This window comes from Cydia amplana, chromosome 8 (genome assembly GCF_948474715.1).
Source record: "Cydia amplana chromosome 8, ilCydAmpl1.1, whole genome shotgun sequence".
Taxonomy (NCBI): Eukaryota; Metazoa; Arthropoda; class Insecta; order Lepidoptera; family Tortricidae; genus Cydia; species Cydia amplana.
This window is the reverse complement of record NC_086076.1, coordinates 9,723,273-9,748,975: the sequence shown is the minus strand read 5'-3', so window position 1 is coordinate 9,748,975 and position 25,703 is coordinate 9,723,273. Positions and strand designations below refer to the sequence as shown.

General features: G+C 36.3%; 1 protein-coding gene across 1 annotated transcript in view; it reads right to left on the bottom strand.

Moving 5' to 3' along the window:
• LOC134650183 (ATP-binding cassette sub-family G member 8) overlaps positions 1-25,703 on the bottom strand; it is an 84,085-nt gene that overhangs the window by 35,940 nt on the left and 22,442 nt on the right. The window contains exon 2 of the mRNA XM_063505089.1: positions 13,816-13,846. The gene's annotated coding sequence lies outside the window, so the exon portion shown is untranslated. The remainder of the gene's footprint in view (positions 1-13,815; positions 13,847-25,703) is intronic.

Below are 25,703 nucleotides of genomic sequence, written 5' to 3'. Positions count from 1 at the left end.
AGATGCTTTTTTTAGGCGACATTTACATATTTCATTGCCAATAAAAAGTGCTAAATGTATAATAGGTATGTAGGCACAGGTCATATGAGCGGCCGGACGGAGGATCTTACCGTCGAAAGTAACGAAACGTGTTCTGCGCGAAAAGGAAAAGCAAGATGAATAGCCAATTATACGTTTACAAAAATGCATTTACTCCCTAATGGTCATTTGGCTTGGAGAGCCGTTTAACCTGACATTTAACTTACACATAACAGAAATAAAACAAGAATGACACAAGCATTTCTTGGAAATATTATGCTCGTAAATCTACCATTCGCTGCATGCATCTCGTGTTTGCAGTCATTCAGGTCATCGGTTCTCAGAAAGGACAGATGAAACAAAAAGCTTTCGCTTTTAGTATCTCCTAGTAGTCGTTTAAGAATTTATTCAAAGCGTAAAAATAGTAGTAGATCCTAGTCAGCGTCAGATAGCCAACGCGAATGATTCTAGATAATGCTTCTCGCTACGGACCGAAACAAGAAACACGTCGTGCAATTTTTGCATTAGAAACTTTAGTGAGCAGTTTAATATATCTAATATGCCGTCTCTAGATTATGGATTATAATTTTAAATGATAAGAACAAAACTAAGATTACTAGCTATTTTCAACGCGTGCATTGTACTTAACCGATTTAAATTAACAATAATACAGAAAGTAACATATATTCAGATACTTAATTTCACATTCCTACGCAGGCTATACTTATACAGCTGCAGTTAGTTTGTCGTTAGTCAGTGAATGAATACACGGATTGCGCAAAATATTGTTCACGATATCGGAATGCAGCCCAAAGCCACAACCGGACGTGTAGAGCCGTGTCTTTAAATTCCAATTTACTGGAAAATTATGGGCCGCGAAACAGTAATTTCCTGGTAAGTACACGTACTTGGATTTGTATTAGAATCTTGTAATCTAAGGTCTCAATGCAGTTGGAACAAGCCACCTTTTAAACAATTCCGTAGGGACACTTGATTGAGTACTTACTTCTAATTTTGAATTTGATAATGTCCATGTAACATTACAACAACCAATATAAAAATCCACGCGAAAGAAGTTACGATAAATTCATTAGTAGGTAACCTACAAGCCGGGGTTGGTTTCCACGACTACCGATTTGGAAGCCGCATACATTTCCGTCCATAAGTATTTCAGTAGGTAGTCTCCAAAAGTTAAGCGAATCGACATGAGAATCTCAGTCGCTTCAATAAACTATTACTTACAGATTAGGCAGAGGCTAATGCTTCAACTGGTCCAAACAAGGTACCTATTAAAAGCAGTCTGATCCGAAATACCTGCAGTCAATTTATCAGTGGGTTTCGCCACAGATGACCATTAAAGGCCTCTGCCTCTGACGCGACCGGTAACGTGAGTCACCACGGAATTTAGACATCCTAGGTAAGAGATATTACGAAATTGATCCTTTAAGTTACTTTGGTATCACCGGCCCTAGAGTGAACTAATATTTAACGTTACGCTACTGCCAGGAATCCTTATCTCGTTTAGAATTACACTTATTTGCTTTGATTACGATTTCGAAAGTATTACTTCATAGAGTAGGTAAGTATTATGTACAGTATCAAAAATATAGTATCTACTCCAAAAGGCTTAAAATTACAGGCTTAAGTTGCATCTTAAATTATTTTTCAATATTATCGATAAATTAGGCAACATCATCGCGCATAGTTCAGTACCATAAAATCAAAGAGCACAGGTCTCTCTAGTAAGTCTAGTATCTACTTACGAAAATATTACGTTCACTTCACAGTTCCCTGTAAGTATATGTCGCAGGGAAATGATCAAAACAGAGATTTGAACAAATCTCTAAGGGATATGATCAAATAACGCAGGATGTTAAAATGGCGAATCCATATCATCATTTCCCTAGAAAAATTCAGTCATTTGACCAAATCACTGACCCTGTTTAGTGAAAAGACAAAATCGGCCAATAAACGCGAAACGCTTTTTCATTTCACTAGATTTGTTTAGGAATTTGACAAAATCCCTAACCACCACAGTAAGTTGACGAAACGAACTTAAAAAGTAAACTAGTTTTATCATTTCGCTAAACAGGTTTAGTGAAATGAGAAAGTCTCAACTGGAAGATGGTATATGGTGATTTGATTAAATCTCTGAAAGGTTTAGTGAAATGACGAAAGCAAGTACAGAATACAACAGTTTACTCTACAGTTAAGCGATTTGATCAAATCTCTGACTAGATTAAGTGAAATTTTTTGAAATTATGATGCCGTATTGGTATTAAAACAATCCCCGGTACATTACTTCCATCTAATGGACCTCTGTCTACCTTAGGGACTTCCACCAACACGCTTGATTTGATTAGCAACTCTTTAACCCTTTAGCGGGCAAGGCTCAAAAAAATCCTCAATTCAAGCCTCATTGCTAATCTATAGCACAAAACATTTTGTACAAGAAAAAAATACAAAAAGATGATGTTATAGGCAGGGCTTTAAATACCGTTAAAAAGTTGGTATCGTTACCACAAGGTGACAGATTTAACGTTAAGTTGTAACTAACGTTAGACCAGGTACCGTTAGTTATACTACTCTTTACCGGTAACAAAATGGTAACGTTAGCAGCTGTCAATTTGAGCTAACGTTAAGTCAAAGGTATCGATACACCATTGTTAACGTTAGTAGGTAACGTTAACAGCTGCTTATTTACCGTTTGATTAACTGATTGACAATCGAGCGAATGTTCATTCACTCTCAAGCGGAGATGGGCAATTTTAATAACAAAACTTCCGTGAGACAAAGAACAGTAATTTCTAACTAGAATTTTTTTGAAGAATGGGCTATGAAGCTTACACGACTACACGGTCAGAATTTCTCCCGACAATAATATTAATTATAGATTTAATGAAAAAAAACAATAATTTTGTAAGTTTTCCATGACCGAGAATATCCCACACTGAGAGAAAAGTTTACTATTGTGGTTAATTTAATAGTATTTGTTTCGATCATGTTTAATTTATCTGCCCGAGGAACTGCTATATTCGCAGAATAGCAGCATGATTTTGGAAACAAACAGCAAATAATGTTCTACACAATTAATGGACACTTCTAGTTTTTTGGCAGTACATAACTGTACAAGTTATTGAAGACTACATACTTATTTTTCTCGCAATAATTAAATCAATTTCCAGCATAAAAAGTCAATGAAGTATGCTGTATTTCCAGGCTTCCACAGAGGCCAAGTCAAACTTTGTTTAAGATGTCAAAAAGATATCATTTTGTTATCATTCGCCCAACCGTCTCGCTCGCACCAATACATATTTCATCTAGTACGAGTGAAATGCACGCGCGAATGATATAAAATGACATCTTTTATAACAAAGTTCGAATTAGCATCAAGGTATATTAGGAAAATATACCTTATGACTTATGGCATTGCGTTAAGGTTTAATAATTCAATGCATAAAGTGTCTGTGTTTATGTGAAAAATGATAGGTGTCAATTTTTATATCTATTCACAAAACGTTTAGAATACAGGATGCACAGTCAGATATAAATAGACCCTTGAAGTCTTACAACTATCTATGATACTGGATCTCAAGCTTATTTGGTTAGTAAGTACCGTCCACCAAGTTATACTTCGAATAGCCACCCGGACAAATTCCAAAGCTAATTTCGAATTTTAAAATTTGACAATTCACGAGAAGAGTAACGTAACGTCAAAGGATATGTTTGTCCCTTTTCAACGATCCTGTCATCCGATGCTTGAGTAGAGAAACTATAAGAAGCAAATGTCAGCAATTCGTAACGCTTAGTTTTTGTTAGCGATAGCGCATCTCGACATGAGAACTAGTATGAGCCTGGCCCTCGATTACGTATAATTGCAAGGAAACTTGGGATCAAGTTATCTTAGTCAATTTAGAGCAGTTGGAAATCAACTCATTGTGAAATTTTTGAACGTTTTCAAATAATTTGTTGGATTAAGTAGTAAAAGTGTTACAGTATGTTATATATTTGTGATCTACTCACAAGGCCCTTTCATTTGGTACCCCACATGGTATGTTTAAAAGAAAAATGGTAAAAACTTTGCATCACAGTAACTACCCTCACCACTTTCGCGCTTGTCATCTCATATATTTGTGTTCAGGATATTATACTGAATGCACTGATACCAAATATACTCATATCCGAGACGACATGAGCGTAAATTTTTCTAGAAGACTTTTCGAGAAAAGGCCAGGCTACAATATCTGTACAGGTTGATTGATACTGAGTGTATTAACACCATGTTCACCCATATCCAAGACGATATGAACGAAAAGTAACCTAAAGCCACCCTACCAACATTTTCGTAACAATGAGAGATTACACTGATTTAAACTTTCACGATTTTTACACATTATTAAATTATACAACGATACGCGATTAAGTCCCGTTGTATAATTTAATAATGAGAGATTATTTCTTGGAAATAATGTTGTAATATAAACTCCTTGTAGAGCACCTACCTGCGAAGAGATCGTGCTGTCAAAGTTGTTAATGATTTAATATAATATTGTTAGTTAACTAAAGTTTTATTAATGCATCATTTCATCTTATACACCGCGGGATTTAATAACCCGAAAGATTTAAACCACGTATTTTTGACGACAGTACGAGTAAATAATGTTATATCAACATGGGTCCAATTATATATTTTAATTAAACTACTATTTCAGTACAAATTAAATCATATTAATTTACCGCTTCTTTGTGAACAAACCTTTATTCAGAGAGTGAGCGAGTTTAATTAATCTCAAGTAGAGAAACAGAGAGCGAGCATGACATTTCACGAATCACTCCGATATCATACGATGCACGGCGAATGCAGTGACATGTGTTCCATGACAAGAAGTGTCAAGTTATGTCTAGGATCATGTTTACGTTGAAATTATTTCAATTGATTGGCACCTCAAAATACCACAAATTGTATCAAAACTTTATTAATTACTACAACAGTAGGTACAGTGCAGTTATTATTGTTGAAACTTTGCAATAAAATCTTTTCCTTTGAGTGAGATAACCAAAGCCATTAACCATGATTATATCCGAAAGAAATCATGTCTCTTATTGTTTTAACTCTTACTACAGCTGGAAAGGGATGATTACTTTGTTAAAATCAATGAATGACCTTTTGTTAAAATATCGATCATGCTTATCAGTACGTATTTTAAAATCGATCATGCTTATCAGTACGTATTTTAAATTCTCGATGTGTTGATTTATACTGAGTAAAGTAAAATAAACAACTATGTTAAACAATTACGCTTTTTTATTAATTTAATGAATTAGGTTTTCACACCTGAGGATGCCGAAGACCGGGCAAAGTGGAGAAGGCTGAGCAGGAAAGCGGACCCTGGCGCTAGACCGGGAAAACGCTAGGTTGAAGAAGAAGAATGAATTAGGTTTTCGAAGCGTGTACCACCGTTTTCAGCACAAAGACTTAATTTTAAACGGATTTCATTATTTAGGTTTACAAAAGTGTTCTTTATTTCTTCGGAAGCCGTTCGAATTTTTATTAATAATTCTTCTCCAGACTTCACTGGTGTTGAGTATTCCTTCCTTATCTTTCAGAGTTCCCCATAGAAAAAAAACCAATGGCGTTAAGTCGGGTGACCGGGCGGGCCAGGTTAGGACGTTGCTTCCACGGCCAATCCACCTCTCAGGGTATTGTTCGTCTAGCCAATTTACGAACTGGGAACGAGGCTGAAGTGGGTCCGTCGTGCCGGAAGCACATAGTTCTTCGGGTTTCCAAATCCGTACACAAAGTGAATATCCGCTAAATGAGCCGGAGGATAATGCGGCATGGCGAATTTTATTTATTACAGTCAATCAAATTTAAAGATTTTATCTTGCGCATATCTTGACATCAATTTCGTCATTTTCGTCAAACTATCAGCCAGTTATCGTGAAGGTAAATAGTTTGCACTCTCGTGATTGAGAACAGAACAAAATTTCGTTAGAAGTTCGAATTTGGCTAATAACCATGCAGTTAGTGCGTCTGCGTGTAAAATTAGTTGGTGGCTACGTCACGCATAAGGGTGTGTTAGAATTGAGATTTTTTAACTTGTGATTTGTTTTAAATAATTAATATCTCTTAAATTAAGGGTTTTTGGACTATGTGTTATATAACTTTATATACTCTAATTAGGATCTAAAATCGTTGGTTTAAATCTTTCAGGTAATAACCCCCGCGGTGTATATAACCCTATTACCCTTTGAATTACCTTTTTCACGTTTTCTACAGCAATGCAGTCGACTGCAGCAATTTTGAAGCGCGACATTGCTACCGACTGCATTACTGTGGTAAATGTCAAAATCGAAGTTCCTGTCTGGATTTTGGCGTACATTAAAAATAAATAATCAAAGGAGGTCATCGATCAAATGGCCCGGAGGACAAGCCATCGTTAACTGGTAGAGAATGCCTTATGGCATTAAGTCCGCCTCTTGTACTATAAGGTTTTTCTTTTGTGCAATAAAGATTAACCACTTTATTCATAAACTTTACGGGCCTGATTTAGTTCAATTATGTTTATCCCTTACTTACAAATACATAAGTTAAAGTGACAGATAAGGACAAACGATTATTACTATTATTAGCTAATTGAAGTTTGTAGCGCGTTTATGAATAAGGGGTTAAAGAAATAAAATAAATACAGATGATGACAGTAATTATATACGTATTCGCTAGGTGCACGACTGGTGCGGCCCTCATTTTGGCGGACTTTCTACGTTAAATCTTATGGAGTAAAATTAGTTCAAGCGGCTGCCGCTAGTACTAATGGCGGACATTCCATAAGATTACCTGTGTTTGTGACGATCAGCGCCACTTCCCCCTCCACCGACTTCGCACCTTGCCAATATTATATCAAAGACGCCTGTACCTAATATAAACCGACCAAGTAACGAATTAGCTATACCATCATATTTAAAAAACTAATTTATGACGTTTTGCAACCTTCTTATTTTGGCAAATATATTCCGACACAGCCGGGTGGTATTTTATCTGTCCAATCTCGGTCCATTGTGTATTTGCGTCTCACATTTTGCTTAATGAGAGAGTGAGACGCAATGCATATTGGACAAAGATCTTAAACAAGTAGAATACCACCTCTTTCATTTGATAAACATAAAGAATAATGACAAAAGACTATGAACTCTAACTACTAGAATTAAAGTTGAGTTGAGAGTACATAATTATCTTTAATGTATTTTGACTGATTCTATTTCAATTTGACAGAAGCCCTGCCGTATTTATGGTCAATAAGGTCTACTGGCCTTAAAATTGTGTATGAAATTACAAGCAAATATCAGCTTAAAGAATGATAGTGTTAACGTTAGTTTGGTAACGTTAGTTTATAATGTGAATTGGGTAACGTTAACAAGCCCTGCAATAAAAAGTAAAATTACCGGTAAAATTAACGTTAACTAGCTAACGTTATAATAATGTTAAGTTATCAAGTATCGTTACCATTTACTACCGGTAATAAGGTATTTTTATGATTTTAACGTTAAGTAACGTTACTTTATAATGTGAATTGGTAACGTTAACAAGCCCTGGTTATAGGGTGGTCTTTTTTGAGACCCTTGCCCTGTAAAGGGTTAAATTTGTGCAGAGAAGTCTCTTTTATTTTTTCAGCCGATATTTTCAAAATTTTTCACTTAATCTAGTCAGAGATTTGATCAAATCGCTTAACTGTAGAGTAAACTGTTGTATTCTGTACTTGCTTTCGTCATTTCACTAAACCGTTCAGAGATTTAATCAAATCACCATATACCATCTTCCAGTTGAGACTTTATCATTTCACTAAACCTGTTTAGCGAAATGATAAAACTAGTTGACTTTTTAAGTTCGTTTCGTCAACTTACTGTCGTGGTTAGGGATTTTGTCAAATTCCTAAACAAATCTAGTGAAATGAAAAAGCGTTTCGCGTTTATTGGCCGATTTTGTCTTTTCACTAAACAGAGTCAGTGATTTGGTCAAATGACTGAATTTTTCTAGGGAGATGATGATATAGATTCGCCATTTTAACATCCTGCGTGATTTGATCATATCCCTTAGAGATTTGTTCAAATCTCTGTTTTGATCATTTCCCTGCGACATATATATTTTAACGTCCTTGCAAGTGGTTCAACCTTCCTTTTTTGGTGCAATACGCAGTGGGCCAACGGGTTTTTATCACCAAATTCAGAGTTTCTGACACGAGTGTACGGACATTTTTATTCATAAAAACGGTCCCACTTTCGCTTTATTGATAAGCGGCGCCTAAAAAGGAGAAAACATTTAAAAGTTTCGAATAAAGCTGGAGTTTTCGGAATTTTATCTTTGATCTAGATTTTTAAGTGTTTTAAGACTGTTTCCGTCGACGTAAGAAAGCTTGCTTTTTAGTTGCACCCCTTATAATGCTTAATCAATAATCACAGAATTACGAAACACGCTACGTATGAAAATTACCTTATCACCACATTTGTCATGATTACGTGTGAAATTACTAGTAGTAAATTTCTTAAAAGAAAGGCGTCGTAATATCATTATCTTTTATATAATTTTCGCATTTACCGACTAATCGTTTTCCTTCCTCGCTGTAACAGTAATTTAGCGATTGCAATTCTTGTAAAGCGCGTGTGCGTCGACACGAACGCTAATGAACAAAGCGATTGAATTAAATAATGATAATGTTAGTATCGTTAATTCATTATTGTTGGTTGGTTTGCTCTTAAGCGGATCTTTTAATGATGACGCGTTTAATGATGGGTTAAACTAACAATCGTGTCTTCATTTGCCCCATCTCAATGCGTATGTTTAAAACATTACCTTGGTTTGATAGGTACATATTAAAATAGAGTTAGCTTCGACAAACCGTAATTCTGTTTAAGATTAGTAAAAGTTACCTACCTACTTAATTTTCGTAGGTAGGTATAATTTCAGCTTTAAGTACCTATACACGACGCGACTACTTTACCTAAGGAATGCACGTGTATAATATCAACACAGAATACATATTATGTGTCATTAAAAATATCAGCTTTTAACTTTTAACCCTTGTCCTAAATAACCCGAAGTAATTCGCCTTTTTTTGTTTTTCACGTTTCCGTCTTGATTTGATACTTTGTTTAAGTGAACATACCTAGATTACATATACTTATTTAAATATACATTAAAAATACACAAAAATGTCTCTCTATCCGTGCACTATGGTGCATGTTGACGCTTCCATTAACAACATGTTAAACAAATCAATAAGTAGATTAGATGCGAGAGAGTTAAACATGCTTTCAGAATCACTCTCCAACTTTTATAACTTTGCATATTCTAATTTAAATGTTCAATTTATGCCACAGACAACTCGTGTTCGTGTCTCGGCATCGGATAGCCGTCGTGTCGTGTTGTTCAATTTCAAACATTGTAGTCAATTGAGATGGCGAGAATAACATGGCTATTCGTGGGCGGAAACGGTAATGACGATGTTTTATTGTCTTTATTGATAAGATTTCTATAGGTATCTTCTATTGGAAATCTTATCAAATCATACGATACAATCGGAGACACATACCAGAGCCAAAGTGATATGGGAAAAGCCTTCTAAAGCCTCCTAAAGTGGGAGTACCTATTGTAGCCATAGGTTTATATTTAACTCACATTATGCCTCGTAATCTATCATTTCGAATTTGACAGTTGAGCCATAACATTGCAACTTATAAAATATCGTAATGATAGCCGAGCGTTTTCCAAAAAAAGTGTACATTTCATTCATGTCTTCAAAATATTGACTTCTTGGGCTCATTTTACTCAGAATAATTTCTACATTCACGCCTAATACATAAAAAATGTGTCCAAAAAATTCCTTTCCAGATCGTCACATTCTTGTATGAAATTATTTTTTATTTGTATGAACGTGACGCACTGGAAAAAAATTTTTTCATACAAAATTTTGGGACACATTTTTTCATGTATGAGGCGTGAATGTACAAATGATTCTGATTAAAATGAGCCCAAGAAGTCAATATTTTGAAGACATGAATGAAATGTACACTTTTTTTGGAAAACGCTCAGCCACGTCGCGTTCTGTCACTTTCTCAAGTCAAATTGGACCCGCGCCTTATGGTCACACATCACGCACAACGTGAGGAACCAATCAAGAATAGATGACTTATCTATATAGCCTTAGCTAAGGCTAACATCAGTCAAGTAAGATGCAAAGGATTTCAACGATTTTTCTTGGTCAACAAACAATTTTTAATGCCTTTTTAACTGAATGTCATGCGAAACCCGCATGTGCTTATCATAATAACTAGGTCATATTGTATCATATCACAGAGCTGTGCTTAAATATATGTAACATATACTCGTATTTTGAATAAGACAGGGTTCTCCTATTAAGTATATTATCCCATTGTTTTAGGTACTTTCAACAGCAATAATTTGCCGCCAAAGAAGTGGAATTCCGCATTAAAGCTTGTCCCACTTTTCTAAAATGCTGCAAATAAGCTGCTAACGTAAAGTACAATATACCTAGAGAGCTTTCTCATTCAATTATGTGATCAGTATAACCACTTGTCTCATGAGATTTTGTGCATAAAGTAATGATTCGACAAAATCTGGGGGCACGGTAGTGCCCCCGCCAAGACGAGCAAAGCGAAGCGCAAGGGCACTACCTACCTTTTCTCGAAGCGCTTCGTCGTTTTTTTGAACCCTCTTAACTTGGGTTTGGATTATACCAGATAAACAAAACTTTCGGGATATGATGTCAATACTCAATAGTGGACTTATTAAGCATAAAAATTTTCAATTGCATAGCTCTTATACTTTAGATTTTATTACTTCAAACATTTGTTATTGCCACAAAAAAAAACTTACTAGCTACTAGCTAAAAATACTTAATAATTGATCTATCGTTACAAATATTGTGAGGCAATAGGTCTCAGTCTCAGCATGTGCTGTGCCGGAGGCTCAGCGCTGGTTTTCAGACCGAGCCTTTGAGTTGTGTCGGTCACAAACAAACAAACCTCAGATTTTGGTGGTGCTTGTAGGTACATCTAGGTGTCACTCTATATATCGAAAAAATTAAAAGAGAAAGAACATATTTAACATTACAATTTCTTACAATATCTTACAATCTAGATTAAAATACAAATAATCTGGATTATTTTTATTTTAATCCAGAATATCTGTAATTATTAAAAAAAAAAATAAGAAGAATATTAGTGCCACAATAATCAGTAAAAAAAAAACCGTATACTTAAAAGAGACGACAAAAGAGAAGACAAAATGCCAGCAGGTATGTATGTATAGATATATATATATGTATGTATGTATGCATGTACATATCTATCCGTGTGTCTGCGTGTGACTGTGTGTGTGTGTGTGTGTGTGTGTGTGTGCGTGTGTGTGTGTTTGTGTGTGTGTGAGTAGTAAGAAAAAAGAGAGAAAGAGGGGTGCCGTCTGGGAAACCTAAAATTTGCTCTGCATGTCTAGCAAGTGTCTTCGGACTAAACGCTTGAACTTTACAAAGGCCATGGGTTCCCGCAGGGGTGGGGGTAGATCGTTCCAGACCTTTGCAGCTGCAAATTTGAAGCTCCCTCTGAAGAAGGCAGTCTTGTGTTGAGGTGTCGCTAGCTTGGTGCATCCTCTTAGCGACCTGAACCGTGTGTCGTTAACCCATTTCAACTTGTCAAAAAATACGTAACGGGGCTTCTCATACTCTAATATTTTTCGTACTGCACAGGCCAAATGCATTGTCCTCCTGTTTGTCATATTCATTTTGGCCTTGTCGTTCAGGTAAGGAGTAATATGCGCTCGTCTGGGAATTTCATAGCAAAAACGAGTACACGCATTTTGAATGCGTTGTATGTATTTTTTTGTATCTGCTAATATTAATGTCTGAAAAACACCGATTTCGTCACTGACTCACTCACTGTTGATCATCAAAACCTCTAGGGAACTTCCTGAAGTCCTAGGAAGCTGAAATTTGGTATGTGAGATAATATTAGTCCACAAACAACAAAATAATTCAAAAACTTGAAATTATGGGGTGGAATTTTGTATGGAAAATCAATAACCGCGGAACCGATTTAGTTGAAATTTGGTATGTAGATAGTTATTGTTATGGGGAAGGATATAAAATAGTTTCAACCCCAAAATCACCCCGTAAGGGTGAAAAGGGGTGGAAAAAGGCGTTAGGGGAAAAGGGAGTTGAAGTTTGTATGGGGAATCAGTAAAAAGCAGATTGTATATAAAAAATACGTATTTCAGGATTTTTAATAGTACATCGCCCGCAACCTTTTAAATCAGAAAATTGTCATAAGCAACTTACAAAAAGACGTGAAATCCCAATAACCCAATAACCAATAACATTTTCATGTAAAATGTTGCCAAGACGAAACCATAAGGCTCGCACTGACAAAAAGTTATCAGATCTCTTGTAGAGCCAAGCTTCTAACTCTACAGGCCCTACCTTCACAGACTCTACACCTTAGTCAAAATATGTGGCTTGGCCGTTTCATTATTACAAGAACTGTTTTATAATAAAAAATAATGAATAGTGAATACATTTTTCACCTTACGCCCATGTGACGAAACGGCCAAGCCACATATTTTGACTAAGGTGTAGAGTCTGTGAAGGTAGGGCCTGTAGAGTTAGAAGCTTGGCTCTACAAGAGATCTGATAACTTTTTGTCAGTGCGAGCCTTATGGTTTCGTCTTGGCAACATTTTACATGAAAATGTTTTTGGTGGGATAATGGTTTCTTTAACATGTAGCGAAATATCGTCAAAAGCAAAATTGATTTTGCGGTTGAGTCACGAGTTTCAGAAATTAAGAATATGAGGAAAGGAGAAAGATAGAAATAAAAAAGCGGCCAAGTGCGAGTCGGACTCGCCCATGAAGGGTTCCGTATTTAGGCGATTTATGACGTATAAAAAAAAACTACTTACTAGATCTCGTTCAAACCAATTTTCGGTGGAAGTTTACATGGTAATGTACATCATATATTTTTTTTAGTTTTATCATTCTCTTATTTTAGAAGTTACAGGGGGGGGGGGACACACATTTTACCACTTTGGACGTGTCTCTCGCGCAAACTATTCAGTTTAGAAAAAAATGATATTAGAAACCTCAATATCATTTTTGAAGACCTATCCATAGATACCCCACACGTATGGGTTTGATGCAAAAAAAAATTTTGAGTTTCAGTTCGAAGTATGGGGAACCCCAAAAATTTTTTGTTTTTTTTTTATTTTTGTGTGAAAATCTTAATGCGGTTCACAGAATACATCTACTTACCAAGTTTCAACAGTATAGTTATTATAGTTTCGGAGAAAAGTGGCTGTGACATACGGACGGACAGACAGACGGACAGACGGACAGACAGACAGACAGACATGACGAATCTATAAGGGTTCCGTTTTTTGCCATTTGGCTACGGAACCCTAAAAAGTGCCTTTTAGCGTACGAGGGGGCACAGATGTGTTAAAATTCATAATATAGGATTTAGGTCAAACCATTCTTATGGCAGATGTAGATTCTTGTAACTTACTTATTACGAGCAATTCCGATAGTACCTATCGATTTATTTTTCACATCACCTTTCTCCAAGTGGATGGAACAAAGAACAAAGCTGCTGCTATATTTTTTATTTATTTAAGGCACCCATTCTTCCTTAAATCACCCTAATGTACAGTACACGTTGATATCGCTGCACTTAATCGTACGAGACAGGTGGAGCGCCGTAATGCTACGGTCACGAAATGTAAATCACAAATTACCTGAAGCCGGTCGTTGCAGATCGTGAGTTTCCTGTAACAACAATTACAAAGTTAGATTAGCAAAGGTAGAAACATAACTACCTACGACTACGAGTAGTTACAGGTACCTATGCATGAAAATTAAAATAATACTTTTAGATAGTTTTTCGATAAATTATGATGTTTGACAGTTTGATTCATATTTCATTTTATCTATAAATTCGCCTGATGTACCTAGTAGGTAGGTACCTAGTATACCTAGAAAACTTCTATTTGACAACATCTGCACTGCAAAATGTTGCAGGTTGTATCACAACATTCTTAGTTATAATTTTGCGTTAATTAGGGCTGTTATTAATTCATTCTGTAACATCACAATATAAAGTCACATTCACAACAGATTCGGTCGCACCGGAGCTTAAAACATTGATGCAGCTAAAGTTTCGATGTCTATTATCTATGTGACAAACGCCATACTCCCAAAGAAGTGTGCTAACACCGTCTTTTGTTTTTGTGAAAGCTACCTTACCTATAATAACACTTAACATTCGCAACGCTCTTGAACCCGCGTCTTCTCGATTATCTACGTACGAGCCAATTCCACGCATGCTGCCACAAATTACCCTCCACCATCAAACAAGATTGGAACCTAATCGAAAAACCATAAGGTTACAAATTGAATGGGATTAAACGTGGAACACATAAGAAGAAAGCTGTTACGTTGGGCTGAATGTAGTATTGTCGCAATGATGAAAGCATTACGTGACATCTGATGGGTTAACAGGCGAAAATGCAGACGTGCGTGATTAGACAGTTTCGAAGTACCCATTACTACCTAACCAAACCTATAATTCGTCCCTTCCCGCCTTAATTCTAATGTGAGTAGGTATCCGATAAAGCCTTCTATGTAAGTAGCCTGGTTCTTTGACAAATCGGCTAACTGATAGAAACAGCATGTAGGCATATACATCCCTCTTTTTTAACATCGGTTTAGCTATCACCAACGTATCTAAAATATACACATTAATTAAATAGTGTTTAGATTTTTCGCTTCTTAAGGTACCCAAAAGTTTGAAGAACAATTATTTTGTTACCTACTCTAAAACGCTACGTCGGAATGTAGGATGCAGTGTCCTGAACTTTCGGGTGAGAAAGGACATTTTTTATCTGTGTATGACCGACAACACTACATATATATGAACCTACTAACCTAGCTTCTACCCGTGGAATGACGATGATGACTGATAAAAACTATCCTGTAGCCTTCACCGAGCCTCTAACTATGACCATACCCAATTACATCTAAATTGTTTCAGCTGTTTAAGCATGAAAGGTAACAAACAGACAGATATACAGAGTTACTTTCGTGTTAGTAGGGATGTTAAGGATATCATTTTAAATTTCTAAAACTATACCAATATTTTGAATAAACTGGCGTAACTTTTTTTCTGTTTTTAAAAAACCTTCAGATTAGTATCACGTTAAGTAGTATCAGAGGGCCTGACCGCGAACCACGTTCGACGTGTTGCCTCCCTGTCACACTTACGTACGAATTTACAAGTGCGACAGAGAGGCAACACGTCGAACGTGGTTCGCGGTAGACCCTCAGATTAAGCAATGGACGGTCACGTTCATCAAATAGAATTATCGTGAACGAGGCAAAATTATACCCAGATGATTAGGATTAGCAAAGCAGGACAAATCTTAGCCACCAGCGAACCAGGACAAACAATTGTAGTCTTTATGCCGTTGAAATAAGAACTTCGTCATATCTTGGATAATCTGCCATATCTTGTAGCGGTAGTAGTTGAGAAATATAACGGGCAATCGAAACTGAGATGACCGTGTTAGCTGTTTGTGTTTTGTTCAGTTTGTTTTGTGTACAACGTGGTCTTGGTGGTTCAGTTACTGGTAAATGGGAAGGAATGTTATGATTATACATATACCTACTCTACTTAGATACCTATAAATTATTTATTTATTTATTTATTGATCAAATAAGTAACACAGCATTACAGTATAAAACCAGGGCACTGTGAAACTACAAAATATAAAAGAAAAGATACAAAGAAAAACAATATACATACATAAATATGCTTATGCATGCATATCGACGGAGAGGTATTAGTATCATCATCATCTTCGTTTACAGATTTCTAGTTCCATTTACATAATATTCTACTACTTAGTATTGAACTGACAATTTACAATTTCTCCCTTGCTCGAATAATGATTTATTTAGTAACTTCTGAAAGATCTATCGTACCTATTTACTACTACACTGTTTTGTATTAATAGTAGGTAAATTAGACTGAAATACAATTATATCGCTTCAAAGCATAGATATCCATGACATTTGTTTCTAGGTGAGGTTGGAATTGGAGCACCGTAAATGGCCAGCGTGCTACTATTAGGATTGTCGTGCATTCGTAATAAAAACATTAAATTTCTTAATATGGCACGTGCGTAGACCGAGAATTTAAAGTATTACATTGCGATATTATGATATGTCGTAGGTAGATTGTGAAATAAGCACCGCGACGCCACAACGTTAAAAATACTTATGCTAAGCATGAATGATATTAACACCTGAATACACTAATACTCCTTTACCAGCAGCTTACACAAAACCCTTTGGGTCAAATTGTAGGACCCCATCGAACATATTTTAAAGGTACCTTATTTACATATTTGTACTTTAATAATCTTTAATAGAAAAAAACCGACTTCTCTAACTACTAGCCTAACCCACTTAACGGTGCTTATACTTTATTTGGTAATATGTATACATTTTATGGTAATCATAGTGGTTGATTTAGTTTAGGTATCATAGTGGTTTTCCGGGTCAAGGTCCGGGTCTGGGTCCGAGTCCGAGTACGGGTCCGAGTCCGGAGTCTGGGGCCCAATCCAAGTCAAAATCGAAATTGAAAATCACAAAACGTGTACTATGCGTCGTTGAGGAGTTCTGTTCTGATCATCATCAGCAGTTCCACTTCATCAAATGCCACAGTTTTTAATGTAAATGCTTGATTTTCTGATGAAAATATATAAAATTCTATACGGATGCCTTTAAGATTTGAGAAGTTCCCTCGATTCCTCATGGATACCATGTTCAGGACTTGAGATTGACATAAATGTGCCTAAAAACCTAACTTGCTTAACAAACATAACGAAAAGGACAAATCGCCAAATGCGAGCTATGCGTCGTTGAAGAGTTCCGTTATGATCATCATCAGCAGTTCCACTTCATCAAATGCGACAGTTTTTAATGAAAATGCTCGATTTTCTGATGAAAATACAAAAATCTCTATACGCATGCCTTTAAGATTGGAGGAGTTCCCTCGATTCCTCGTGGATCCCATCATCAGAAATCGAGCTTGACAAAATTGTGGCTTAAAAACTTAACTTGCTTAACAAACATAACGAAGAGGACAAATCGCCAAACGTGAACTATGCGTCGTTGAAGAGTTCTGTTCTGATCATCATCAGCAGTTCCACTTCATCAAATGTCACTTTTTTATGTATATGCTTGATTTGTTGATGAAAATACAAAAATCTCTATACGCATGCCTTTAAGATTTGAGGAGTTCCCTCGATTCCTCATGGATCCCATCATCAGCACTCGAGCTTGACAAAAATGTAGCTTAAAAACTTAACTTGCTTAACAAACATAACGAAGAGGACAAATCGTCAGACGTGTGCTATGCATCGTTGAAGAGTTCCGTTCTGATCATCATCAGCAGTTCCACTTCATCAAATGTCACTTTTTTGAATGTATATGCTTGATTTGTTGATAAAAATACAAAAATCACTATATGTGTGCCTTTAAGATTTGAGGAGTTCCCTCGATTCCTCATGGATCCCATCATCAGAACTGGGTTTTGACAAAAACGGTACCAATCTGTATGCATATACATACAATCAAAAAAATAAATTTCAAAATCGGTCCAGTAATGACGGAGATATGGAGTAACAAACATAAAAAAAAAATAAAAAAAAACATACAACCGAATTGATAACCTCCTCCTTTTAGATTTGGAAGTCGGTTAAAAAAGCGGCCAAGTGCCCATGAAGGGTTCCGTATTTAGGCGATTTATGACGTATTAAAAAAAAACTACTTACTAGATCTCGTTCAAACCAATTTTCGGTGGAAGTTTACATGGTAATGTACATCGTATATTTTTTTTAGTTTTATCTTATCATTCTCTTATTTTAGAAGTTACAGGGGAGGCACACACATTTTACCACTTTGGAAGTGTCTCTCGCGCAAACTATTCAGTTTAGAAAAAAATGATATTAGAAACCTCAATATCATTTTTAAAGACCTATCCATAGATACCCCCACGGGTTTGATGAAAAAAAAATTTTTGAGTTTCAGTTCGAAGTATGGGGAACCCCAAAAAATTATAGTTTTTTTTTCTATTTTTGTGTGAAAATCTTAATGCGGTTCACAGAATACATCTACTTACGAAGTTTCAACAGTATAGTTCTTATAGTTTCGGAGAAAAGTGGCTGTGACATACGGACGGACAGACAGACGGACAGACGGACAGACAGACAGACATGACGAATCTATAAGGGTTCCGTTTTTTGCCATTTGGCTACGGAACCCTAAAAAGAATATTCTTAGTTTGATGCTCAGATATTTTCGACGCTGATGAGTCGCGAGCGCTTCCGGATTCACAAACTGAAGAGTACAACATAGGTTGAATACGAATGTGTGGAATTTGATGTAGGGATAATATTTGTAAGCAATATCTCTCGTGAGAGGTATACAAATACATACATACATTTGATTACTCAAATATTGTAATCAGGTTTACTTGTCACTGATGCCTACTATGAAAAGAAGTTCACCGTGGCACGATCCAATAATAAAACAATTGCAAACATGACAAATCTCCTAACGAGTTTCCACCAATGCAGTTAATCATCTCATTGACTGACTGATCCCACGATACTGCATTCGTTATTGTTTCTTGCTGTATAGCTTACATACCAGATGGACAAGTAATTTGGTTTCGCAAACGACTCCCTGGTTGTCATTGCTGCCTTGTGATTTATAGTGTCGGATTCTGAACGAATACCGATTATGTATTATGTCGTTATGAAATGTTACATGCTTAGATATTTGTCTCGAAACCTCATTAGTCATTACCTATCTACTTCTAGCTATTATCGAGAAATTAACATCAGTAGGGCTAGGTTTATTATGTTATGTTCGAATTTATCAAGTCAAAAACGACAACATAAAGTAGGTACGAAAGTACGTACGTATACCTACGTCACTTTCTGACGTCATTCGACGAACGTTCTATTTTGTCGTTCTCCACATGTTGCGACTATACTCCAGCGAAGCTCACTGGAAAGCTACTTTTCTACGCGACGGAGTTATTGTCTATCAATATCAATCTAATATTGCTTTATCAAGGTAACGGAGAGGTAATTTATTTTATTGAACACATATAAGTAAATGAAACCCCTAACGTGCAAGAACGACATTTTATTAGGTACCAGAGCGCCTACCGCGAACCACGTTCGACGTGTTGCCTCTCTGTCGCACTTGTAAATTCGTACGTAAGTGTGACAGGGAGGCAACACGTCGAACGTGGTTCGCGGTAGGCGCTCTGTGAACCTAAAGTTTTATTCCACATAATAGTAGTAGAGTTACGATACGAGATATGTAATTTATAGGTATGTCGAGATTTGAGCCATCTTATAGCTATACGTAGGTACTTTCTCTTAATACCTAGTGTAAGTATTACGCAGTAGAATTCCTTTAAAGATAAGTAGGTAATATTTGGCCTTCATTAATCATATGCAGACATTCAGACAATGTACACTTGCTTTAGTTTCACGCATATTACATTTTCCCCGCTTTCCAGCGTACCGCATACAATTTGCCGTAAATCTGGTTAATATCGTAATGGAAAGATTGCAAAGTATGCATGTACGTAACCTAGTATTACCGACACGCACTAACACTAACACATGATTATTATCGGAAGCCAATCTGTAACGAAATTATCGGTAACTGGGTACTTTAGAATGTAACATTTACTTAATGTTTTTATTTATTAAGAATGTTTACAAAGGTCATAGCAGTAACAACTGATATTAGTTTTATTGTTATTAGGTACCTATAGGTACTATATTTACATTATAGGCTATGTGTTTGTATTCACGATCTTAATGGAGCGCCCTAACAAGACACGTGTGCTAGTAACTAGTATAGGAGTTCCATACTACGGTAATTCTGGGGCGCTCCACGGGTTAATCTATTGAAATATTTGACATCAAAAAGAGCCGACTTTTTTTAAATAGAATTCACGTGTGTACCTACTTAGCAAACACAATTAAATATGTATCTATTTACATATACGTAAATAACAAACCGTTTATTTTAAATTGGCCGCAGTTACCGCAGCTTTTCGAATAAAAACAGATGTTTAATCAATCCCATTCATTATAATAATGTGATAATAATGCACAATTAAAATTGGCTTTTTTCCAGCTGCATATCTGGGTCAAGACTATGACCTACTCGTTTTGAGCAACGCGTTGCATTGCTTTGTCTCGTAATTTTATGGATGCTTGCTTGATTTTTGGAATTGCTAGTGACAGCAGTGTCAGAGATAAAACATACGAGTAAATATGCATAAATTTGTATTTATTTAAGCAAACCGTACATACTAAGTCAACTACACCTAAACTGATAGGTGAGAGAGAACAGCATGAAAGTTCCGTTCAGTAAGTACCTCGTTTTTGAGTTTATCGCGATCATACAGACAGACAGACGATCGTAATTTGTCGAACAACTTTTACTTATAACATCGCAAAAAAAAGAACTTTTCACCGATTGTTTCATAACAACTCGTTGCTCATGAATGAACGGCAGTAATGAAACTAATGAATGATAATACTATTACTTATTCTGTGGTAATGATCTAACTAAATAAACGAAACGCCCACTTCTTTCTAGCAAACCGTAGGATTTCGTACGAGGATATCTGCATAAAAGCGATAGTTATCGTTCAACCGGTGAAGCGTGGAAACGAACATAAACACGTGTAGGTTTGCATAATGTTCACGACCAGTATATAAATATGTAGGTAATAGTAATCTTATCTTTGTTCAGTATTTATTGCAAAAAGTTGAAATATTATTAATTATTATTGTTTACACACCACTTGTTTTTTTACTTTAAATTTTATTGTTCATTATGAATTACCTATATTACAATTGAAGACTTGAGATATACGCAAAAAAAATATAAATATCTACCTTATTGATTTCATACATAGCGTACTAAATAGATACTCGAAAATTTTCCATTAAATTTAGACAAAATAGCTTAGGATTCTATTCAGCACCGCGTAATTGTAGTTTCTTTAACGTGTTAATTATTAAAGTATTTAGCTCAGTATCCGTTTAGCATAGTTCGTAACACATTCTAAACAGGCTGTTTGCACAGGCTAAGACAAACGTTACTGACCTACCTGGTACAGCTATTTGATTAGCTGTTCGTAAGCTGCAGGAGCGACGTAAAGAGGCCAACGTATTTTACAGCGTCTGATAACGCTCACATTTACACACCTACTTACTTGCGTTGAGTTTTATGTTTTTATTAATAAGTAAGTGCATTGCCACTTTACGAATAAATACCATTCATAAATGTCCCCGCATGTTCTTTTTAGCTTGAAATCATTCTCCGATGACTTGATGACACAATTACCGTGACCGCGTGTGACCCGCCATCATACAATTGATAATCATCTTTCTCACGAATGTGCTTGGCAAATTAGTTTATTTTAAGTATAGTATACCTAACTGTTATCGTCATTAAATGGACGCAAAATGTAATAGTGTAGTAATTTTCCATTTGCAAAATTCTTAAGTTAAGTCTGTCTCATTAAAATTCAGCAGACTCGTTTTCAAATCAAAGAACTTAACGTTAAAATCTAAGCACAGCTAATAGATATTACCAAATTGTTTGAACGAGTAATGTTTGTTCTGTTTTCCTTTCTATTCTATTCTATCTTATAAAGTTTCTTATTTTCGCTCACTATCATTGTCATTTAAAATTGTCAAGAAACAAGAAATTGTCGATCAGATGGAACATTTCGATTACCAAAAAATTAAAAGTTAGAGTCGTTAAAGACACTAGATTTATTTAGGCGGAAACATTATGGCTCATTGTACCCATGGTAGTTAGTACATCTGAGCATATATAGTATCGTCACTTTTTATTATGTGGGTCGACCTAGCTAACGCCAAACATATAATTGCAAATAATCTTAAAATGGGCCGCTGTAAAGGGCTGTTTACTGTTCACTTTTGTTTACCGCAAACTTTCTCAAACAAGCTTATCGCTCGTTTTCTTGTCAACATCCTTATCGCACTGGCTGTATGCACTGCACATAGTGCACATCCTGTTTACCTATATTTGGCAAGACTAACTTGTCATTGGCGCAAAGATAGGGTGAATCATGCTCTACTATGTACTACTACTACTGGCAATATTGTTATGCCAGATTTTAGTTGGCATTGAGCGCAAAAATGAGAGCTGAAAGCGCAAAACGGTACCGAGTGGTTCAGACCCGGACTTGCGTGAGTTCAAATCCAGTCTCGTACCGGTCAATAAGTTTACACAGTACAGTGCGAATAAACTTACAAATATGCATTTTCGCACTAATAGTCCGCTACAGAAAAATTGAAATACATTGGAAAAATCAGACTTTATGCAGAAGAAAATTTTGATTTTGAATTTATTTAGACAGCAATCGCGGACAGGAGACAGACGGTTGTAACGAACAGCGCCTACAAAATTTAATGTTTACATACATAGTCAAACGAAGGGCACATTTAGAATGCAAATAGGAGAAGGCTTAATATGTGGGAGAATCATTATTACATATAGATTAATCATTTATTTACAAACAAGATATATACAGTGGTATTACTAAAAGAAATTAAAAACTTGCTTAAATTTAAAATAGGCACTTGAGGCATTGTACCAAGGATGCTGGCGACATTTCCTCGCTGTATCGCAATGCTGATACGTTGTGCGAGGTAGCCGCCAGCTCTTCGGTCACCAGTTAGCAGTTACGTCAACCAGACGCTTCGCGATTTCTGCAACTTATGCGCGCTGGGATCCCATGGACCTAGAGTTTAAACTCCTTATTACATTGGTTGCGATGACATTGGAAGTGCATCCGGCTAGCATTGAGCGAAAGGTTGAGAGCCGCAAGAAGTGACACAGTTGCCGTGGGAGAGTTGCATCAAGCTGTGATAATGGAGCGCCGCGAACGGAGATTTAATTCATTTGAATATAATGACTGCATTTATATATTTACTAAACTATAGATCTACTTATCTCAGGCGGTTGGTAGAGTTGGTTGCTGAGTTTGTTTTGAGAATAATTGATATAGGTATTCAATTTTACATACCTACTTAACATGGTTTACTAATATGTTGCATAAAATTTATTGTCATATTTTACTTTCGCATAGCATTGTCTTAAGCTGAATAATGCAATGGCATAATGTTAATTTGAATAATAATCCTATAATCGAATAATTGTTTATCCGAAAATTGTGTCGCATACTATTTACTTGGCATACTGTCAATTCGCACAATTTTCTCAGGCAGAATAATACATTGGCATAATGTTGATGAGAATAATAATTTTATGGGTAATTAGTTTCTCGCCGAAATTGGTATCCTAACCTAACCTACAGTTCTGGCAGCAGTTCCTTTTGTGTAGAGGTCGCAGTTCTAACCTAACCTAATCTACAGTTCTGGAAGCAGTTCCTTTTGTGTAGGGGTCGCAGTTCTACCCTAACCCAACCTACAGTTATGGCAACAATTTCTTTTGTGTAGGGTTCGCAGTTCTAACCTAACCTACAGTTCTGGCAGCAGTTCCTTTTGTGTAGGAGTCGCAGTTCTAACCTAACCTACAGTTCTGGAAGCAGTTCCTTTTGTTTAGGGGTCGCAGTTCTAACCTAACCTAACTTACAGTTATGGCAACAATTAATTTTGTGTAGGGTTCGCAATTCTAACCTAACCTAACCTACAGTTCTGGAAGCAGTTCCTATTGTGTAGGGGCGCAGTTCTAACCTAACCTATAGTTCTGGCAAAAAAGTATTTTGTGTTACATTATATTGTGCAAAATTACAGTCTGCGACATGAGTATTATGCGGTAACCATTTCGGCAGAACTTTTATTCTGCTGCATAAAATTCTGCGAAATTAAAGTTGGCGATATTAGCAATATGCCATAACAAATTCGGTAGAATGTAACGCTACTATGTAATGCTACATAAAATTCTGCGAAATTAAAATCGACAATATTAGTATTCTGCTATTCAAAATTCTGCTAAATGAATGTTATGCGACATGACAGTTATGCTAATTATACAATTATGCAAAAGTATCATTCGGTTAAAATGTTTCTGCGTAAACTGCTATGCGAAGTGTATTTCGGACAATCGATATTATGCAAGATAAAGGGAAGCCACTTATTAACATAATACAAATCCGGTTCATGCACCTAAGCCTGAAATCAGTTCGTACTCCGTAGCAGACCATCATAATTTCTTACCAACCGCCTCAGTCCAAAGATAATATACATTTTAAAATAAAAATAATAAATGACGCATTGTGGTAACAGTCTTATTTCAGTCAAATCTTGAAAGCTAATATATTTGACCCACTTCCCGATTTCCGATTGAGTTGAAATTTTGCATACATAGGTATGTACGAGTATATGTAAATCAGATGACAATGTAGCGAGAAAACTGCAGTAATTTGGTAAAGAGGCCTTGAAGAAAAATATTGAAAAACCATGTCAAAAAAACCGGCCAAGTGCGAGTCGGACTCGCGCACGGAGGATTCCGCACCATCAACAAAAAATAGAGCCAAACAAGCAAAAAAACGGTCACCCATCCAAGTACTGATGACCCCGCCCGACGTTGCTTAACTTCGGTCAAAAATCACGTTTGTTGTATGGGAGCCCCACTTAAATCTTTATTTTATTCTGTTTTTAGTATTTGTTGTTATAGCGGCAACAGAAATACATCATCTGTGAAAATGTCAACTGTCTAGCTATCACGGTTCGTGAGATACAGCCTGAGGGCCTACCGCGAACCACGTTCGACGTGATGCCTCCCTGTCACACTTACGTACGAATTTACAAGTGCGACAGAGAGGCAACACGTCGAACGTGGTTCGCGGTAGGCCTTCTGGTGACAGACGGACGGACGAACGGACGGACGGACGGACGGACGGACGGACGGACGGACGGACAGACGGACAGCGGAGTCTTAGTAATAGGGTCCCGTTTTTACCCTTTGGGTACGGAACCCTAAAAAGTGATCACAAAACCGCGATCGTCGGCTAATTCGTCTCGCAGCCACAAAATTAAAAGGTTAAGCACCCGTTATATTACGGTAACCGTTTCTTAAATACTTAGTTTTGCATTATAATAGCAGACTACTAAGTAATGCAAACTATGCCAGTTGGCTATCTGACGGGCAGACGCCATATAACGTGTGAAAAAACTTGCGATAGTGTCTTGATTATGGTATACACATGTCTGTTACTATAGCCTACAGCTCGTATAATCTTATAATATCTGGGAGACCGAGCTTTGCTCGGAAAACATATAAAAACTCAAAAATGCGCGTTTTTCCAGAGATATAACCTAGCTAGATCGACTTTTCGCCCCCGAAAACCCCCATATCGAAATCGAGCCGATTCCGAGATCCTCAAAATATATATATAAATAAATAAATAAATATACAAGAATTGCTCGTAAGGTATTAGATGTGGAAATCAATTTCGGGACCTGTCAGGTTACTAATATTTTCTGTCAGAAAATGAACCTTATTTCAATTACAGGTGGTAATA